Here is a 19,939-nt window from a genome sequence, read left to right as displayed (position 1 = left end):
GGGCTCTGCAAGCATTTTAAAGGGTGACTGATTCAATCCCCAATACAACTCCAGGAAGTTGTTATGGATTTCCCATGTGTAAGACGATGGGCCTAGGCCTACGGGGCTGACCACTTTGTTCAAGACAAGTGAACCTCTGAATGATAAAGCTGGCTTTGAACCCAGCTCTAGCTCCAGAGTTGAAATCTTCAACTATCACACCTTATGCCGCACTGGTTGTTTTGATGAGGACTTAGAAGGCAGAAGCTGAATGCAGCAAAGGGAAGATGTAGGGCACAGTGATACAGAAAATCTAGATAAGATGAGGCTAGAAAGTAAACTTTCCAGCAAAGAGTAACCATTAAAACCAGGCTAGTAGAATCCATTCTCTTTTAATATAAAGAGGAATCTTAGACCTGCCTTTGCAAACTGAGATTATTCATCATAAGGCAATTACTGTACCATTTAACATTCTTCAGTTTGATCTAGGCATATTTTTTCCTATAATAAGACTGATTAATTCTGATCCTGAGAATAATAAAAGCAGTCTTTCCGCATTTGGTATTGCATTTACAGGTTAGCAACCTTGTACTCCAGTCTGAACATTGCCATACATTATAATCATGCATAGCCATTGAACAGACTTCCACTAGAGAGTAAGAAAAGAGGACTGGGTGACAATTCAAGGTCAAACCACTGATTCAAGGTCAACAGGGTAGTCTCTTGCTCTCTGCTGTGAGTAGAAGGATGAACTGGGTGTGACTGCTATGTTCAACAAACACATTCCTTACCAAAGAAAGGTTCAAGATGCTTCTCCAGATGCAAAAGGGGATGTGTGTCATCTTTGGACATTGTTGATACTTCATTTAGAAGTGTATAAGGGTCACTCAGTTGATTTGGGGTATTAGAAAAATTTCTTTTTATTACAGTATCTCTGCTAGTTACTTCTGTTCCAGAATAGACACAATCCTCTGTTGAGTTTGCAAGTTTACAGCAAGATAGGGACAGACAGCTTTGTATGACTACCAGAGTTAGACAAATGACCCAGATGGGGCACTGTACTGGCTGGTTTTGTGTGTCATCTTGACACAGCTGAAGTTATCACAGAGAAAGGAGCTTCAGTTGAGGAAATGCCTCCATTGAGATCCAACTGTAAGGCATTTTCTCAATTAGTGATCAAGGGGGAAAGGCCCCTTGTGGGTGGCTCCATCTCTGGGCTGGTAGTCTTGGCTCTATAAGAGAGCAGGCTGAGCAAGCCAGGGGAAGCAAGCCAGTAAAGAACATCCCTCCATGGCCTCTGCCTCAGCTCCTGCTCCCTGCCCTGCTTGAGTTCCAGTCCTGACTTCCTTGGTGATAAACAGCAGTATGGAATTGTAAGCTGAATAAACCCTTTCCTTCCCAACTTGCTTCTTGGTCATGATGTTTGTGCAGGAATAGAAACCTTGACTAAGACAGGGCACCAAAGACAGATTAAAAGGAAAAAAAAAAAAACTTCATTTAAGGCTATCTTGATGGACCAATGGGTTCAATGGGTTTAACTGAGACTGTCTACGGGAGCACTAGTGAAGGGTCACTTACAGGAGCATTGGTGAAGGTTGGTTACTCAAAGGACCAGGAGTTAGAGGCTGCTTACATGATCATGGGCAACTTATGGTCAGCTACACTACTGAGGAAGTTTTCCTCACTCCCCCAACAGCAATTGTTAGGGAAAAGAAATCATGTATAACTCATGAGCCCTCCACCCTTTTATGGGGGAATATTAGTAAGCATGACCTTCTGAGGATCTCTTGTGGGTAAATGGCAATGGCCATAGCATGGCTAGAGGGCAGAGTTCTACAAGAGAGACAGGCAATGAACAGGCACGCTTACAGAGCACAGCCTCCCAAAATGTTTAAACTGAGAGAGCATGCCCATGAAAAAACATTGGTAGATCAAAACCACTTTCTAAAGAACTGTTAATGAATTAGTAGCTCAGTTCTCCCTGGGAAGTTTTCTTTCCATCTTTTTTCTCTTTCCTCTTAGTCTCCTCTTTCCTTGTCTCACTTAAACCCTTTCCTCCTCTTCTTCTTTCTCTTCTGCCTCCTTCTCTCTTATTTATATCTTTTGCTACCTGCTCAGAATTTCTAGCTCTCAACTGAAATAGAAACTGGGCTTGTTTTCCTAATATTTTATCAAGCTAATTTCCTTAGTAGGAGGAAAAGTGAGTTGGCCCGTATTTACTCTCAAGGAGCTGGTCATCTAGAGAGGGAAGATGATTAATTAAATGAACATCAAGATGAACACATCAAGGGATGCAGAGATGGTTTAGTAAGGGAAGCATCTGCCTCACAAACATGACCGCCTGAATTTGAATCCCAAGAACCCCTGTTAAAAGCTGGGTTCAGTGGTGTGTGCCCATGACACCATCATAGCCAGGAGATGGGAGACAGAGACAGGAGGATCCTGGAAGTTCACCAGCTAGCTAGCTTAGTCTGCTTGCCAATGTTCTAGGCCAATGAGAAAGCTAATAAACAAACAAACAAATGTGGAAGGCACCCAAAGACCTACACCAGAACTTCTCTTCTGACCACTCCATGCCTGCTATGCACGTGTGCACATGAAATGTACTTACCAACCATACAACCATACACACTTGCACATATACAACCATATCCTAAGTGGTGGGCTAGAGGGAGCTAAGAGCTGAAAGAAAGGGGACTGGCCTTGTGAGTAGGCAGTGAGATGAGATTGCTCATGGTGTCATGGAGAGCATCAGGCACAGCCAAATGCTACTCTACTGTGTGTAGATGAGACACAGAAGGTAACAGAAGTGAAATCTGAGTCGGGGAAGCAAAGCAAATCCTAGTTACAATGCTTCTCACGACCCCAGGAGTCTCTTCTAGAGCAACCATCTTGGACAACATTCAGTTCCTAAGCTGCCTGCTCCTCACCAACTCCTCAGCAACTGACTTTCTTCTGTATCACTGTAGCTCTGTCTGATTCCAGAACTTTCTAACACATCTCTCTTCAGAGTAGCCAGAGAAATAACTAGCCATTAACTAGCGTATGTAACTCTTATGCTTCAAACCGTCCCATAGCCTGATGTCACATTCTGAACCACGGCAAAGATCTTGCATACCCCCCAAACGGGCACAAGTTAGACTCTGCCTCTCTCCTCAGCGTTGTCTCTCCCTTACAGATCACCCTGCTCACACACATCTGTGTTTCCCTCACTCTATAAGATTCTCCATACTTATCTTTCCATCTAGACCATTCTTTTCTCAGATCTCCTCAAAATCACTCATTTGTTCTGACTCAACTTTGACTCAGAGGCTACTCCCTGCTGTGCTTTGGCTTTAGAAAGTCCCTGTTATCTTTTGGATAATCATGTTCCACCAAAGCCCATGTATTAGATGCTTAGTCCCTAAATTACTGGGTCTGTAAGTCTCTCAACCGTCCTCTGATGCTGTTAGGAGATAGTAGAACCTTTAGAAATTAGGATCTAGCTGGAGGAAATGAGGTTTTTGGGAACATGCCCTTAAAGCTGATATTGGGGAATCCCCTCTCTGCTTGCTAGTGACTGTAATGTGAACAGCTTTCCCTGTTGTGATTTCTACAGTATTTTGCCTTGCTAAATGCTGAGAAACAACAGCCAATCACAGTGAACCAAAACAAACCTTTATAAGTTGCTGGTCCTAGGTATTTTGTCACAGTGACGGAAAGCTGACTAACACAATACTCTAAAGGGCCCATGATGGTTAGAGGCGTGGCCCCCAGCTTGACACTACTGGGAAGTGATGGGGATGTCATGTATAAGGCTTAGTGGGAGCTCTCTAGGTAACAGGGGTCATGTCCTCAAAGGAACATGTGAGACGTCCTGAGCCTTCTTTGCTCCTTTAGCTTCCTGGTGAAATAAATGGTTTTGCTCCACAGGCGCATTGCTCCTGTGGTTTCTCCCATACTTCCACAGTGGTCGAAAAGGAATGGGCTGACCAATCACAGACCTTCTTAGGTGTCTATCTCAAGCTTTAGTTAGAATAATGGCTGTGTAATATGCATCCTCTAATCAAGCCTTCTCACCATGCTCAAACTGAACTGAATTTCATCAAGTTGTCTGTTCAACTTTTTTTTAAAGCACTCATATGGAGTTGACCTTTTCACCCCAGGCTTGGTTTGTTCTTCTGTTCAGTGTACTCCCAGAACTAGCAACCTGAATATCTCTACCACAACAAACTAAATGCACTTCCTTGTCTTGAAAGGCGGACTGCTGCCTCAGGAAATTCATGGCACAATCTTATAAAACACCAAGACAGCCTTGCCAGGTTACTTTCATGCTGGTTTATTGCTCCAGCTATCTAGTAACAGACCATAAAACTAATATTATGTGCAGAAAAGGCAGTAGGATTGCCACTCCTTACCATGGGTTTATTTGCACTTAGAACTCATAACATTATTTTTTTCTTCTTTCCTTTCAATATTTTTTGAGCCAGGATCTTCCCATATAGCCCAGGTTATCCTTGAACTACTGATTCTTCCTGCCTCGATAGTGCTGGGATTTCAACTGTTTTTCACCATGTCCAACTTCATAAAATCTTTATTGTATAGTTGTAAATCTCTAGTTTAGGTGACATTTAACTTTCCAGGGACATATGTACCCTTCCTAACTTCATAGTGGGTCACTTATTCCAATTCTGACTGAGATGTTAGGAAGACACACATGTATTGTTCATGCACACAATGGCTTCATGGTGAATTACCCCAAAACAGCATTTAAATTTAGATCACAATAAAGAAGGGAAAAAGCAAGATAATACTAGATACGAATTTTCTCACTGGAAGATTTTTTTTTTATGATTTACAAAGTGTTTTCTGCATATATGAGCAACCTAAAACTGAGTAGAATTTTGGAACAGTTGTTGCTGGTATGTCTTTAGCTAGTGCAGAAATCTCTCCTTCTGACTCTCTTGTCTGTCTCTGTCTCTCTTTTTCTGTGTGTATGTATGTATGTGTGTGCATGCATGTGTAGACATGGGCAGACATACTTGAATATACACATGTATACATATAGGTGCACACACACAAGTATAGGTCAGAGGTTGATTTTGTCTGTCTTCTGGAATCCCTCTCTACATTGTGTTATTGATAATGATGATGATATTGCTGTTATTTTAGATAGAGTCACACACTGAACCTTGCGCTCACTGGTCTGCTAATCGGGTTGGCCATGCTACTCTGAAGACCCAACTGTCTCTGCCTTTTCTTCCTCCCTCCCCCAGTCCTACAGTTACAAGTGTGCACTGCCAAACCTATATTTTATATGGTCACTGGGGATCCGAACTCAGGTCTAGAAAGCACTTTACCCATGGAGCCATTTCTCCAGTCCTCTTACTTCTGTAAGACTTCAGGAGCAAAGAAATGTTAACTTCCAGTTTAGAAACTCTTTAAGCACTAGGTGAGATATAATCTTGACCCAAGAATCTTGACAGATCACAAAACCAGAATGAGTCTTCCTTTTATTTTCCCTCAGGGGTATTGTGGATTTTGAAAGCTGTTGCTAATTATGGAACTCATTCCAGCTGTTTTTATAACCTCATAGTATTGTCACCATTCCAGGTAAGCTCAAAACAGAAACCGTTAGGAACAAGGAAGAGTCCTTCATGATGCAAACACCGTTGAGAAGCCACCCCGGCTCTCTGCCTTCTTAGGGCAGGACACACCTGTGGACCAAGATGTCATTGTGATATTAATTTGGAGGCCAGATAGCATGAAGGACTGGGATTAAACAGCCTTCTTTATAGTCAAATTTAAACTCCCAGTTTCTAAGGGCACATGTGTATGGTGTGGGCATGGATTATCTTATATAGATAGCGAGGAAAAGCGGATGAGAGCCAAGACCACCAAGATTTTCCTCTGCAAACATATCCCAGAAGCTTTCAAATAACTCCTAATGCAGTTTCCTCGATAGAACTAATACTGATCTAATCCACCACCTTCCCATGTCCCATCTGTCACTAGACTATTTCATTAATGTCACAGCCCACCCTTACTATTTCTTACCAAGCCTCCTCTATAGGATGGGAAAGTCCCTGATACAACTGGTTCATTTTTTAAAAAAGCCTACATCTCCCCACAACATCCCTCCAACATATCTTCCCCTTCAGTGATCCCAAATCTTTGAGTTAGACTCACTCTTGGGCTCCTTCATTCTTGTGTTCAGTGGTTTCAAAGGTTAAAGAGTATGAGATCCCTGGATAGTTTAACACTAAGTCATTTCAGAAAGAGAGCAGTATCCTCCTTTGAGGCAGCTCTAACATGTTAGCACCACATAGATACTTAAGCTAATAACAGGGTTACATGGTTCAAGGCACTATTTATGTCTCAGATTATAGTCTTCCTCTCTCACAGCACATCAGAGATGTGCAAATGTCAGGTTTGGAGGATGCCTGTAATCACACAGCCATGGGAGCTGAGCTGATAGCCATAGCCCCTTCTCTTTTCCTGGAGGCCCCAGCTCTTTCCTAGCTTTCTCATCACAGGCTGGTGACAGCTTTAAATCACCTTGATTTGGGCTGTGGGGTTAACATGCATCCCCGAAATGCTTAGGAGTGACTTCTGGTTTTAATCTACTTGTTCCCAAAGACTCAGATTTTAGGCAGACTGGTTGTCTGTTCCGAAGACCTCCTGGGACATGGGACCTTTAATCACATGGCAAGGGTGGCTCAGGGATAAGAGAGGCCTGCACTCTGTTTCCTTCTAGGTCAGGCACTGATCTACTCTCCCTGTCAGACAGGGTGCGAGAAGGGGACTTTGCTCTGATATCAGCAGTTAGGTTAGGAGAGAGTGGTTGGAAGCACATTGTGGGGCTAGAGACTTGGGTAACTTATTGAGAAGAAAAACAAACCAGCCCAAGGGTGCATTTGATCACAGCTGGAAGGAAACACACATGCTCACTGGGACTCAAAGACTCCTAAGAGCTGGGGAAGCCAAGTAGGCTCCAATAGGAGTGGAGAGCAAAGGTCCCAACCAGGGTTGGGAGTTTGGAGGGTGGTCAGAGAAACAAACATTTCATCAGCACAGGGCTCCTTCACCAGGAGGAGGGTGGAGCTCTATTGGAAGGAAGTCAGCTTAGTGTGTAAACCCAGATGCTTGCCAGGGCAGGGAAGGAGGCCTGAGTGAAGTTGAGCCTCCTCTGCTTGATTGTACAAAGAAACCTTCTCCATCAGAGGGACAGTCAGCCTCCCGGGATAGGGAGGGCCAAAGGCACAATTTGTGTTAAATAAAATCTAAACAAACGGAACAAAGCCAAAGCCAGCTCAGAGCTCACGCCTTTGGAGCTCTGGAAAGGCAGCTACACTGCAGGAAGGCTTCGGACACATCTGCCAAAGGAATGAGCTGGCTGTAGGAGCCACTCAGCCTCAGTCTTTGCAAGTTACATGTAGGTCAAAGCCACTTAAGAAGGAGTGACTTGAGACCCATTGGCCAGACCAAAGTGAATTTTTAAACTACTAAAATAATAATCAGGTCATAGATGTATTATAATATTTTAATTACTATGCTAATATTGAATTAAACTTTCTGTCAAATCCAAGTCAGCAGGGAGAGCTAAGAGACAGAAGAGAAAGTTCCATTTTCATGCCAGGTGACAGTGGGTCACTGGGCAGCCGTAGATATGCATAGAGTACAAATCAAAACACAGTTCATTACAGGATTCTGGGGGTGGATGTAGGAAAGGGCACAGAGCCTAAGGCTGCCTTGGCTACAAAGCAAAACCCTAAACGCAGACAGTAATTTAAAAAACAATAGAAAATGGTAATTTGGAGGCTGGGAATCCAGCTCAGTGGTGGAGTGCCTGCCCAGCACTTTGATTCCCAGCACATCATACAGTATATTTCAAAGACACCTAGAACTCTTTATCATTATGGTCCAAAGTAAATGTTGGCTCCTCTAGAAGACTCCTAGACCACCAAGGCAGAGCAGCCCACCCATCACTCTGAATTTCCCATCACCCTTATTCTGTCTCCATGGAGACCATCAACATGATGGGGACCATGGAGTTGGTCAGACACAACTCTAGGCACAGCAGAATGATGTAAAAGTAGAGGTAGGTTCTCAATAAATGGAGCTGAGCTGAATAAAATTGAACACTCGCTGATCAATTACTAATGTGAGATTGGTAAATTACTGATGTGAAAATGGATGTTTTACAGCAGGAAATCTCAGCCATTTCTACCAAGAGTCCATTGTCACTTACTGTAGGGAGGGAAAATTGGGGACTGGGAATGTAGCTCAATGGGTAGTGTAACTGACCAGCATGTTTACAACCTCAGTCTGACCCTTAGGACTGAATAAGGCCAATGTGTGGTGAACCCCTGAAATCCAAGCCCTTGGGAGGTGGAGGCAAGAGGATCAGAAGTTCAAGGCCACCCTTAACTACATAGGGCTTTATGTAGCATGCTTATACAGAAGCCTATAGCTGAAGTTTTAAGAGTCCAGAAAAATGGGATCCCTGTTAGTAGCCACTCTATCAATGTTCTATCAAGACATTCTACCAAGCTAAGTCTTGACTCCTCCCTTCATTTGCTGTAACCTACTCATCTTTTTTAAACACAGGGTTTCATATAGCCCAGGCTAGCCATTAAGTTACATTTAGCTACATAAAGCCTCTCTGGTCCTTTTCTATGCCTGTCTACCCACAGGTCACACTCATGTGTCTTTGTGATGCTCCCCACCCCTGCCCCCGCACATAGTACTGTAACTGCTATAGCTAACTCAATAGCAGGATGTCGATGGGTCTGCTCATTCCTACTGAAGCTTTAGTCATCATGAGACCCACACTCACCCAACTCTTTCCCTTTGACATTTTGAAAGGATGCTGCCTCCCTCCTCCCATCAAAGGGATGCTTAACTTTTAGTCAAATCACAGTCAGGCTGGCTTCTGCTGATAAGCTACTTCTGTGGCCTCTGTAGCACCGTGGTTATTAAAGCTACCAAAACAGGGTTCTTAATTAAAGGCTCATGGAAAACCCCAGCTCTTCCTCCACCCCATCACCACCGAGTTATTACCAGTAGGCATAGCTGGAATTTGTTTTAAAACAATTTACCCTAGCATCAACACTCTTCAAATTGACTTTCTTCTTAGATAGCATGGGAGGGAGAAAGAGAAAGGCTATGGAATCGTGGACCTAGCAGGCTTCAGCTTCCTGTCAAGCAGTAATTTAATGCAGATGGTTTTTGGTATTCTGATGGGATTGCCTGATGAATGTTCAAATCCTTTAGAGAAAATTGAATGAAACTTTCAATTTATACACATTTTCCAGTTTAGAGCCGAAGGTACTTGGGGATTGAGCCCAGGCCAGAATGAGAATTCAATATATGCTCTACCAATGATCATATATTCAATCTTCAATGCCTCCTATATACTTTAGGGGTGTGTGTATATATGTGTGTGTGTGTGCCCATGTGCCAGAGGAGTTCAGAAAAGAGTGTGAGATCCCTTGAATCTGAAGTTACAGCTAACTGTGAGCCCCAAGATGCTGGGAATGGAACTAAAGTTCTCTGCAAGAGTAGCAAGGGCTCTTAACCATCAACTCTGTGGTTTCTGGGGGTCCCTATATACTTTAAATCACTTTCATATGTCTTGCATTACTTGTAATACCTAATGAACTGCAAATGCTACAAAGTCATTGTGGCCCTCGGTGTTTTGGAAATAAAGACAAATCCTTCATCCTTCCAGTGGTTTATTGGGGGGGGGGGCGCTGAAAAGCCTCACAGGTACAGAGGCTGCCTCTGTTCACCTAACAAAGACTTGGTTTGGAAATATTTTACTTGGTCTATAGGTCATTGGAAAAAATATTCAGGAACCTATGTATACACAGGTTGAAAAGATACTCAGACCCCAACATGAGAGCTAACATTGCACAGAAGCCCTGGTCACTGCAAGGGGTTAGCCAGGCATACCTGAAGCTGCAGCATTTAGGTTCCCTGGAGATAAGCCATTCAGTGATGAAGCAGGGCCCATTGCAGGCATGCCTATCATCCTCGCTGAGGCGGTCCATTGCTAACTACATAGTCAGCCAGATTCTAATCACGTGGGGCTCCCTCTTCTGTCAGTGAGTTCTACTTGGCACAGCTGCCCATGACTCTGAATGGCCCGATGGATCAGGCTCAACTTTTCATTTCATCAAGAGAGATTGATCCAGGAGGTTTGGGGTGAAACATGAGCATCTCAGATGCCTGCTACACATCACAGAGAGATTGTCAAAAAGAAAAAAGTTGTCTTGGTTTGTTTGTTTTTCTGTCTGTGCCTGAATATGCTAATGCTGTGCATTAAAATCATATTTTTCTTACGTCAAAAGATTATTATTTCTTTCCCTTAAAGAGTGTTGTGGTTACACTCACTTGTAAGGCCAGCTAAAGTGGGAGAATTGTGAGTTTAAGGCCAGTCTGGGCTCCATAATAAGATCTTGCTTGCCAGGCGTGGTGGCGAATGCCTTTAATCCCAGCACTTGGGAGGCAGAGGCAGGCAGATTTCTGAGTTTGAGGCCAGCCTGGTCTACAAAGTGAGTTCCAGGACAGCCAGGGCTATACAGAGAAACCCTGTCTTGAAAAACAAACAAACAAACAAACAAACAAAACAAAACAAAAAGACCTTGCTTAAGAAAATTGAGGGGGAAAAAACCCCAAAAAGAAACAAATAAATAGTTTATAATTATGAAAATGTGTCCCTATACAACTGTCACTCTGAGGCGGTAGTAGAGGACAGGTCTCAGTCACAGCTGAGTTCAATCACAGTTCTGCCAATGGAGCTGGTCCAATAAAATCCCCGCCCCCCAGGGATCAGCTTATCAGCAACTCTCATCCTCAAAGCTCACCATATGTGTGGAACATTTAATATGGATTACTCCACTCAATCCTCAGTCCAGCTCTGGAGCTAAGGGGCATTCTTTCTGAAATATATGCAGGAAGGGGGTGAGGGGAAGGAAGAAGGAAATATAAGAAAAGCCAAATAATGTTTGTTTGGTTACTTGTTTGCAAATAATTGTTACTTTCCTTAGTCATAAAATGATCCATGTCAGCTCAGAGCCTTAGCAGGGTCCTGGTCTGCAAACTCATGGGGCACAGACAGGAGCATCATTCAAGGGCTAATTCTAGAACATGTGCTCCCTATCATTCTAAATCTCCAAGACTCAGAGGCTGGCCCACATCATCCAAGAGCCATCCAAGTTTGAAGAGCCTGGAGATCTAATCATGTCTGCAGCAGGATTACAAGGTGACAATTGTTTCAAAGACCCAACTACCAGCAGTAAAAAGAAGAAAATGCCACACAAAGAGGATCGCAGCACCCAGACTATAGATCAGATACTGTTGTTAGTTTACTAAAGGCTCCAAAGACTGCAGCTACTCAGTTATTTTTCCATCTTTTTTCAAGTCGGAATACAAATTAGTAAAGTTGAATTAAATCACAAAAAGAAATCATAACCACAAATGAGCAGAGTAACATACTACTGGTTGTCTTTGGTTTTGAAAAATGAGAGTGGCGATTTCTATGGGTTACAGTGTGACTGTTTAACCCATTTGAATGAAAAATGAGAGTGGCAATTTCTATGGGTTACAATGTGACTGTTTAACCCATTTGAATGATAGCTGTAATATCCCATGGAAAGTTTAAAAGGTATATATGTATAAATGAATATATGTATATATTATATATAATATATTACACATATTTTGTTATTATATATTATAACATATTTTCTATTTAATATATTTATACAATATACCAATATATTTACATATATTTTATATTTACATTATAGTATAGATTTATATTTTATATATTATAGTATTTATGTTATGTACACTATATTAATATATATTAACAATCATCTATACTAAAGGCATTGAGGAAAGTGGACTCACAGGGGAAGGACAGGCGCAGACAAATTCTATCAGAGAAAGGCAGATTTGGGCACCAGTTTGACTACCAAACAGCTGTTCCCATTCTCTCTCTGTTTTATCCCTTTGCAAAAGGCTTTGGGGGGAATCTGTCATGCAAGGGAAATGGAAGGAAGGTCACACAAGGGGTCCCACTTGGAGAGGAAGCCAGGGAGGTCAGTGAACTCTGGTAAAGAAAGTTTCTTCCTGGTCGGTTTTAACGGCTTGGACAGGGTGCAATTCCAAGATGACAAAAAGCTAAGTCAGGAATCAGGAAACCAGACTCAAAGATGTTAAAGGGTCAAACACTAGCCCATCACTTTTGGATAGAAGTGTTAACTACTGTAGAATAAATAAATAGCCTGGACTGAACGGTTAAAATCAGTTAAAACTATGTGGTTCATAGACACTGCTTTATCAGTGAGGAAGTACAAGCTACCAGGATTGCTTTTCCTCATGTCCCACACAGTGGAAGGCTAAAGTTGAGAGGTTTTAGATCTCTGACACGATAGACTTAGATACACTTTTTTTTTTTAAACATCAGTTTAACAACAACAACAAAACCCAAAACTCATCCATTCTTTAAAAGTATGCGAACTCCAGAAACTGAGAATTCAAACAGGCTGACTTTAACCCTTGACCACAGGTTTTAACGCAATCTAAGCCTGGAATTCAATTAAACGTTAAATCTGACCCAGACTTAACATCCCGGCATCCTACTGGTTTTGTATCCAGTGTGTATTCAGTTTGTATCCAGAGTGCCCCAAATCCCCAAAACAACCCTCCCGAGGTGACTGGGTTTCCTGAGAAGATAAAATCTGTCAAAATAGGTGCAGTAAGCTCCGGCCACCTGAGGGTGGTACAAAGAGAGCGCCAAGAGCCGCCAGAGCTTAATGAAATTCCAGGGTTGCACACACAGTCAGCTTTACACATACCAAGTTCATACAGCACATCCAAGCAATCAGCTACATCATTGTTTCTCAGGAACATTGTGAAACTGAGCAAGCCAACCACCCTCTCATCACTGGGCGTCCTGGACTGTAGAGCTCTGAGACTCCATGGGGGACACAAAGAGGGGGCCTGCTCTAGCAGTCACCCCGGGGCCTGCTCTCCCCCGCCCCCCCCGCCCCGCAACAACCTTTTCCTCTGGCCAACAGTCCACACAGTCGTAGCCAGCTAGCTAGGTATTACCGTGTGTCCGGGTGACGGATGGGGCACAGCTTCTAGACTCCCGGGTCACTCCTATAAAGCGCCGACTTGCTGATTTGGGGGCGCCCACGCGAGTTTCTGCCCCCCGCAGGACTGCTCCTAGCTGGAGCACACAGCACTCCCCGCCATCGCGCCCGCACCGCTGTTGGGGTGTTGTCCAGACTGTCCTATTTGGGGATAGTTCCGCTGGACTTGGGGGCGCGGGTGGCACACGGCGCGCTTGAGCAAACTTCGCGGAGCTGCAAACTGCAACTCGGGTGGCTGCAGCAAGGGGCGGGAGCGCCGGGCTAGCAGGTTCTGCCTGACTCGGGCTAAGAGCGGTCTTGGGGCAGCACTGCCAACGACCCCATCAGTCCCCTCACAGGAGCAGCGCTCAGAGACCTCCCCCCCCCCCACCGCCGCGCCCAGGGCCAGGCACTGCGATCCCGCTCTTCCCACCTGCAGATTCGGGGCGCGTGGCCGAGGTCCCCGGCTTCCCTTGTCTGGTCCCTGGAATAGTCCCGGCGGAGCTTACGGGAGAGGGGCGGCTCCCGAGCGCTGGCTCCGCGGTGCGCTGCGCTCCAGCGCCGGCTCCGGCGGCCCCGAGCCCTGCAGCTCGCCTGGCTCCACTTCCTCTTTCCCACTCTGCTCCCGGCGCGTCCCGCCCCGCCCCGCTCCTCGGTCCGCTGCCGCGAATTGCGGTCCCCGCCCGCCTCCACGGGGCCCTGCGGGAGGATAGAGGCAGAGAGGAGGAGGCAGCTCAGAAAGAGATTAAGCTTGCTCTCTGGAGCTTTGCCAAAGACAGCAGTCAAACTACAGCCTCTGGGGGGAAAGTTTTTGTCTCCTCTTCTCTTCTCTTCTCTTCTCTTCTCTTCTCTTCTCTTCTCTTCTCTTCTCTTCTCTTCTCTTCTCTTCTCTTCTCTTCTCTTCTCTTCTCTTNCTCTTCTCTTCTCTTCTCTTCTCTTCTCTTCTCTTCTCTTCTCTTCTCTTCTCTTCTCTTCTCTTCTCTTCTCTTCTCTTCTCTTTCCTTTTCTTCTCTTTTCTTTCCCTTTCTCCTCTCCTCTTTTCTCCTTTTCTTCTTTCTCTTCTTCTCTTTCCGTTTTCCTTTCCCTTTTTTCTTTTTGTTTTTCTTTCCTTTCCTTTTTCTTTTCTCTTCTCTCTTCTCTCTTCTTTTTAAAAAAACTCCCTGCTACTGTTTTAACAGCCACATCGCTTTCTTTTTTCTTCTCTTCTCTGGGCTGTTGAGGTACAGCTAAGCCTTGGACATGGCCATTTCCCAGAGTGTTCTGAAATCGGATCCAAAACCGTTTCTTTGCATCCAAACTTGAATTTCACACTGTAGCTTATGATGTCACAACACTAGAAAATGGGAGAAGGGTGCTTCCTGGGTTCAGGCATCAGCACCCCCACCACCCCAGTGAACACACTGGATGACCTTTGATTAGAGAAAGCAAAAGTGGAAAAGGAGGCAGAGACCTTTGCGACAGCCAGATGTTTAAAGGCACCCATAAGGTAGGACAATAAAAAATAGGACCTCTATCACAGGTGCCTTTTTGGTGACATTCTTGGTAACACTTGGCACCTTTCAAACAGGTGTGTCAGATATGCCTGTGCTTCACCAGGCCTAGTAAGACACAGCCACACACTTTGCTTGATTCTAAGAACTTCATCTCCCTGTAGTACACCACATTTTATAAAGTCTTATGGTATTGGGTGAGAGGGTTTTTTGTTTGTTTTTTTAATAAATAAACAATTCACCTTTCAATGTGTCCACATTCTGAGTAGCATAATGAACTCTGGCCGTCCTGTCTGCCTCCCCCTGGTATGTAAATCATTCTTTTGTCCAACATATAGTTACTACTGCTGTGATGAAACACCATGACTAAAAGCCAAGAGGGCAGGGAAACCCTTGGCTTTCACGTCCACATCACTATTCAACATTGGAGGAAGTCAAGGCAGGAACTCAAGCGGGGCAGAAACCTGGAGGCAGCTGCTAATGCAGAGGCCATGGAGGGCACTGCTTACTAGCTTACTCAATCTGCTTTCTTACAGCACCCAGGACCACCAGTCCAGGAGTGACCCTCCCATGATGGGCTAGGCCCTCCTGCATGGATCACTAATGAAGAAAATGCCCTACAGGCTTACCTACAGCTGTATCCTATGGAGGCATTTTCTCAGTTGAGGCTCCCTCCTCTCTGATGACTCCAGCTTATGTTAAATTGATAGAAAACAAGCCAGCACAAATATACTGTATACACTACAACTCACTAGTAGCTGTCTCACGCTTCAGATCAATTGCTGTGGTATCACAGTGCTTGTGTTTCAGTGAGCCCTACTTTACTTATTGATGGTCCTGAAGTCCAAGAGTAAAGATACTTAGGCCTTTTATTACACTGTATTGTTAGAACAGTTAATTGATTATATATATATATGTTTTGTTTTTCGAGACAGGGTTATCTCTGTGTATCCCTGGCTGTCCTGGAGCTCACTCTGTAGAACAGGCTGGCCTTGAACTCAGAAATCCTCCTGCCTCTGCCTCCCAAGTGCTGGGATTAAAGGCATGCGTCACCACTGCCCAGCTAATTGATTTTATATATATATATATATATATATATATATATATATATATATATATATAAATTAATCTTATTAATGGCCCTCACTATTTTCTTAATATACTTACTTTATAAACCATCCTCTCTCATCGGTAGGTAAGTATGAATGGCAAATGTTATATTGTGTATGGTTGACTTCGGGTACTGACTTGGAGTTTTAGAGCATACCTGTCTAGGATTCAGGAAGACTATTCCACATCAAGCCTGTGAGTTGTCACTGATCCTTCTATAAAGACCCAGGACTCAGAGAAGCCATTTGGTGAGTATTGGGGGTACTTGGAGAGGAAGTGAGCAAAGCTGGGGTTCCCCACTCTCTCTGATTCTTTCCTCTCAGGCCCTTGTCGGTCTGAGCCACAGAACCTGGCAGAGAGGAGACAGACATTTACTGGCTTTCTCTAAGCCAATGTCCTCTTTGACTGATCCCTACTGACAAGAGAACTTGGGGTACAGTCTGCAGTCCATTGCCCCACATCAGAGGAAACGGAAGGAGGTCTAGGGAAACGGTTCAGAGGTAAAGTGCTCGCTGTGCAAGCATGTAGACCTGAGTTCTGTTCCCCAGAACCCCTAAAAGGGTTGGGCATGGCGACATGTATCTGTAAACCCGGTGTTAGGGAGGTGGAGACAGGAGGATTCCTAGAGCTCACTGGACAGCCAGTTTAGCTGAATTTGTGAGTTACCAGTTCAATAAGTATGCTTCCAAAATATGGTGGAGAGTGATTGAGGAAATCATCCATCATTGACCTCCTTCTTCCATATTCAGGTATACACATGCACACACCTACAGGAAAACTTGCACACAAATACACACACGTGTGCATACCCCCTAACCCCCACAGAAACAGGGTGACAGGCCCAGGCCTGGTCTATGTTCAAATCATACCTTGTTCCCTCTCAAGGAAGACTGGGTCTGTCAATTAGATGTCTGCAGAAGAAACATGCTTGCTTTCTGAGATTATCAACTGTCTCCAGTAGCATCTTATTTATTCCTCAGACAGAGCTATTAAGGTACAGACATTGTAATCCATGAAGTGGCAGATCTCTGAGGAAGTTTCTGGAGCTTGCTGGTGTGGCCAAACGCTGCTAACCGCTCTAGCAGAATGCAAACACAGCTCTGCATGTGGTTCACAGTTCACCAGCTAACTCAGCTGTTCTGAGGGGTGGCAGCCAGCATGGCATCTGCTGTAGATTATCCCATCCAGCACAGGAGGGGGTTGGTGTTTGCACACTTCACCGGGTTTAATGGCTCCATCATACTATGCTTTAATTTTATGACTTAGGATGATAACTTTTTTTCCCCAAGACAGGGTTTCTCTGTATAGCCCTGGCTGTCCTAGAACCAACTTTTATGGTGTTTACGATGATTGTATTGAATGTATGATTTAGCAAGATAGAAAAACCATGTCTACTGGAGTATAGCTAGAATTCCTCAGAGAAGGCCCAGGTAACATTGATCTACTTTATTTTTTTTTATGGTAAAAGCTTTTTTAATTTCAAATTTAGATTTGTGAGGCATAAAAACCCTTTTGTAAAAAAAATAAAATAAAAATTCTCCAAAGCTCATAGCACCTGCAATTCCAGCAGTAGGAAGGCTGAGGTAAGAACGTTGCTAGTTCAAAGATAAGTACGTTTCAGAGTACCTTGGCCAGCCATGTAAATGTTTACGGTAAGTGTCCTATAGTGACACTTTAGGAATGTGTACTGTGGTGGCTAATATTGTCAACTTCCTATGGTCAAAAACCAGCTAGCAGGCACATCCCTGGGTATGTAGGTGGGGGATTATCTAGATATAGTTAATTGTGTGCAAAATCTCATTCTAGCTGTGAGCACCTTTTCATGGGCTTTGGGCCTGCACTGAGTTAAAAGAAGGAAAGCAAACTCAGCACCAGCATTCCTTGTGCCAGCCATTTCTGAAGGGCAGATGCAATGCACAAGTTCCTCGAGCTCTTGCAGCCTTGGCTTTCCCGCCACGAAAGACTGCATCTTTGAACTGTGAGCCAAAAGAAACAGTTCCTTCTCTAAGTCGCTCTTGTTTCATAGCTTGTCATCATGGCCAGAAGGAAAGTATTTCATACCAGTCTCGTGGAAATAATGTACGCAAGTGTGTGTAAGATGAAGTGTGTTCAAATCTTCTTCAGTCAGGGTAGTCAACTGAGTGTAGCACTCAGGTGGATGGATTCAGAAGGAATTTCCTTCTCTCCAGACTGTGGTTGGATAGATTTACAAGCGGTATTATCCTCAAAAAGCAAAAGATAAAATAAGAAATGTTTGTTGTTCTTAGACTCTTGCTGAGCCGAACCTAAAAGCAGATAGAGGAATGTGGACTCTGGAAGGAATCTGGATTCTAGAGGAACCTAGAAATCCTACTGCATATGAATCTTCTCCACTGCTATCCTACCTTGTTTAGGAAGAATCTAAAATCCCCAAATCTGCTAACCAAGAAGGTAAAGACCAAGTGTCCAGAAACATGGCCACTGACAGAAACAAAGAAGGAAAACATTTTGGTACTCAGATTCATAGGGTCCTTTGTGTTCAGCAGGCAAGATAGCAGCGGTAGCTGGACACAGGCATTAGAAACCTGTGCTGAAGGCTTGCTCACATCATGCAGGACAAGGTCAGAAATGGGTAGAACTTTCAAAGGCCTGCCTTATTGAGCTACTTCCAACAGCCAGGCCCCACCTCCTTAATAATAACACAACCTCCCCAGCCAGGGAATAGCACTCGAAACACAAGCTTCTCAGGGACATTTCATATTTAACCAGTGTCAGGGTCCTTAAGGAGATTCTATTAAAGCACTGCTGGACAGTTTACCCTTGTGCTTCACAGTTAATGTTTTGTTCCCAAAGCAATTTGTTTGGAAGACATTGACAGTCTTTTTGAGGAGCTATTTTCTCTATTGGCTTTGTAAAAGGGAGATGTTACCTCTACATTTCTTTTCTTAACAATTATGTGTTTAGAAAAGCCCCATGATGGATACATCTGGAGGATATCATCCTGAGTGAGGTAACCCAATCACAAAAGAGCTCACATGATATGATATGCACTCACTGATAAGTGGATATTGGCCCAGAAAATTAGAATATCCAAGATACAATTTGCAAAACACATGAAACTCAAGAAGAAAGACCAAAGTGTGGATACTTCATTGCTTCTTAGAATGGGGAACAAAATACCCATGGAAAGAGATACAGAGACAAAGTTTGGAGCTGAGATAGAAGGAAAGACCATCCAGAGACTGCAACCACCAAATGCAGACACTATTGCATATGTCAGCAATATTTTGCTGACAGGACCCTGATATAGCTGTCTCCTGAGTGGCTCTGCCAGTGCCTGGCAAATACAGAAGTGGATGCTCACAGTCATCTATTGGATGGAACACAGGTCCCCCAATGAAGGAGCTAGAGAAAGTACCCAAGGAGCTGAGGGATCTGCAACCCTATAGGAGGAACAACAATATGACCTAACCAGTACCCCCCAGAGCTTGTGTCTCTAGTTGCATATGTAGCAGAAGATGGCCTAGTAAGCCATCATTGGGAGGAGAGGCCCTTGGTCTTGTGAAGATTCCATGCCCCAGTACAGGGGAATGGCAGGGCCAGGAAGGGGGAGTAGGTGGGTTGGGGAGCAGGGGTGGGGAGGGTATAGGGGACTTTCAGAGCAGAAACTAGGAAAGAGGATAGCATTTGAAATGTAAATGAAGAAAATATCTAATAAAAAAGAAAGAAAGAAAACCCCCATGAAATATCAGTACACCTTCTAGTGTCAATTGGGTGATTGGAAATATGGGGAGTCTGCCACATGGAAAGGTGTGTCTACTGTTGTTTGGTGGTAGGATGGAAGGGTCTCTTGAACTTTTTACATCATTTAGACCCTCATTCAAGACAGAGAGGTATTTTACCCAAACTCCAGAAGCATCTTGAATATGTACTGAGCAGCTTTTCAAATGGACATCTGAAATGTAAATGCCCTTAGAAGCCAGAACAGTTAAAAGCACAGTTAAAAGCACAAAGCGTCTTCTTAGCAGGTCAGAGTTGTCAGGGTGTGGTGCGTGCAAGAAGGATGTCCTCAAACAGTGTTTTAGCAGGAAAAAAAACAAAAAAACAAAAGAACAAAAAAACAACCCAACAACCCATACATCAACTCTTCAGTGTGTTCCTTCTCCTTCATTCCCAGTCGTTTGGGAGTACGTTTTCAAACAAGGACAAAAGGTTTCACAGCTCCTGCCCCCTTCCTCCTCTTCCCCATTCTTT

At 43.9% G+C, this 19,939-nt stretch overlaps 1 protein-coding gene across 4 annotated transcripts in view; it reads right to left on the bottom strand.

Moving 5' to 3' along the window:
• The window catches only part of Plekhg1 (pleckstrin homology and RhoGEF domain containing G1), a 242,224-nt gene that overhangs the window by 206,312 nt on the left and 15,973 nt on the right, over positions 1 to 19,939 (bottom strand). For 2 of the 4 annotated variants that reach the window (XM_029482414.1, XM_029482416.1), the window contains exon 1: positions 13,540 to 13,703. The exons of the other annotated variants lie outside the window; for them this stretch is intronic. The gene's annotated coding sequence lies outside the window, so the exon portion shown is untranslated. Of the gene's footprint in view, positions 1 to 13,539; positions 13,704 to 19,939 lie in introns of those variants that run through there. 4 annotated transcript variants of the gene reach the window in all.

The sequence above is a fragment of the Mus caroli genome, chromosome 10, assembly GCF_900094665.2.
Source record: "Mus caroli chromosome 10, CAROLI_EIJ_v1.1, whole genome shotgun sequence".
In the NCBI taxonomy this organism is placed as follows: Eukaryota; Metazoa; Chordata; class Mammalia; order Rodentia; family Muridae; genus Mus; species Mus caroli.
This window is presented reverse-complemented; position numbering and strand designations above follow the sequence as displayed.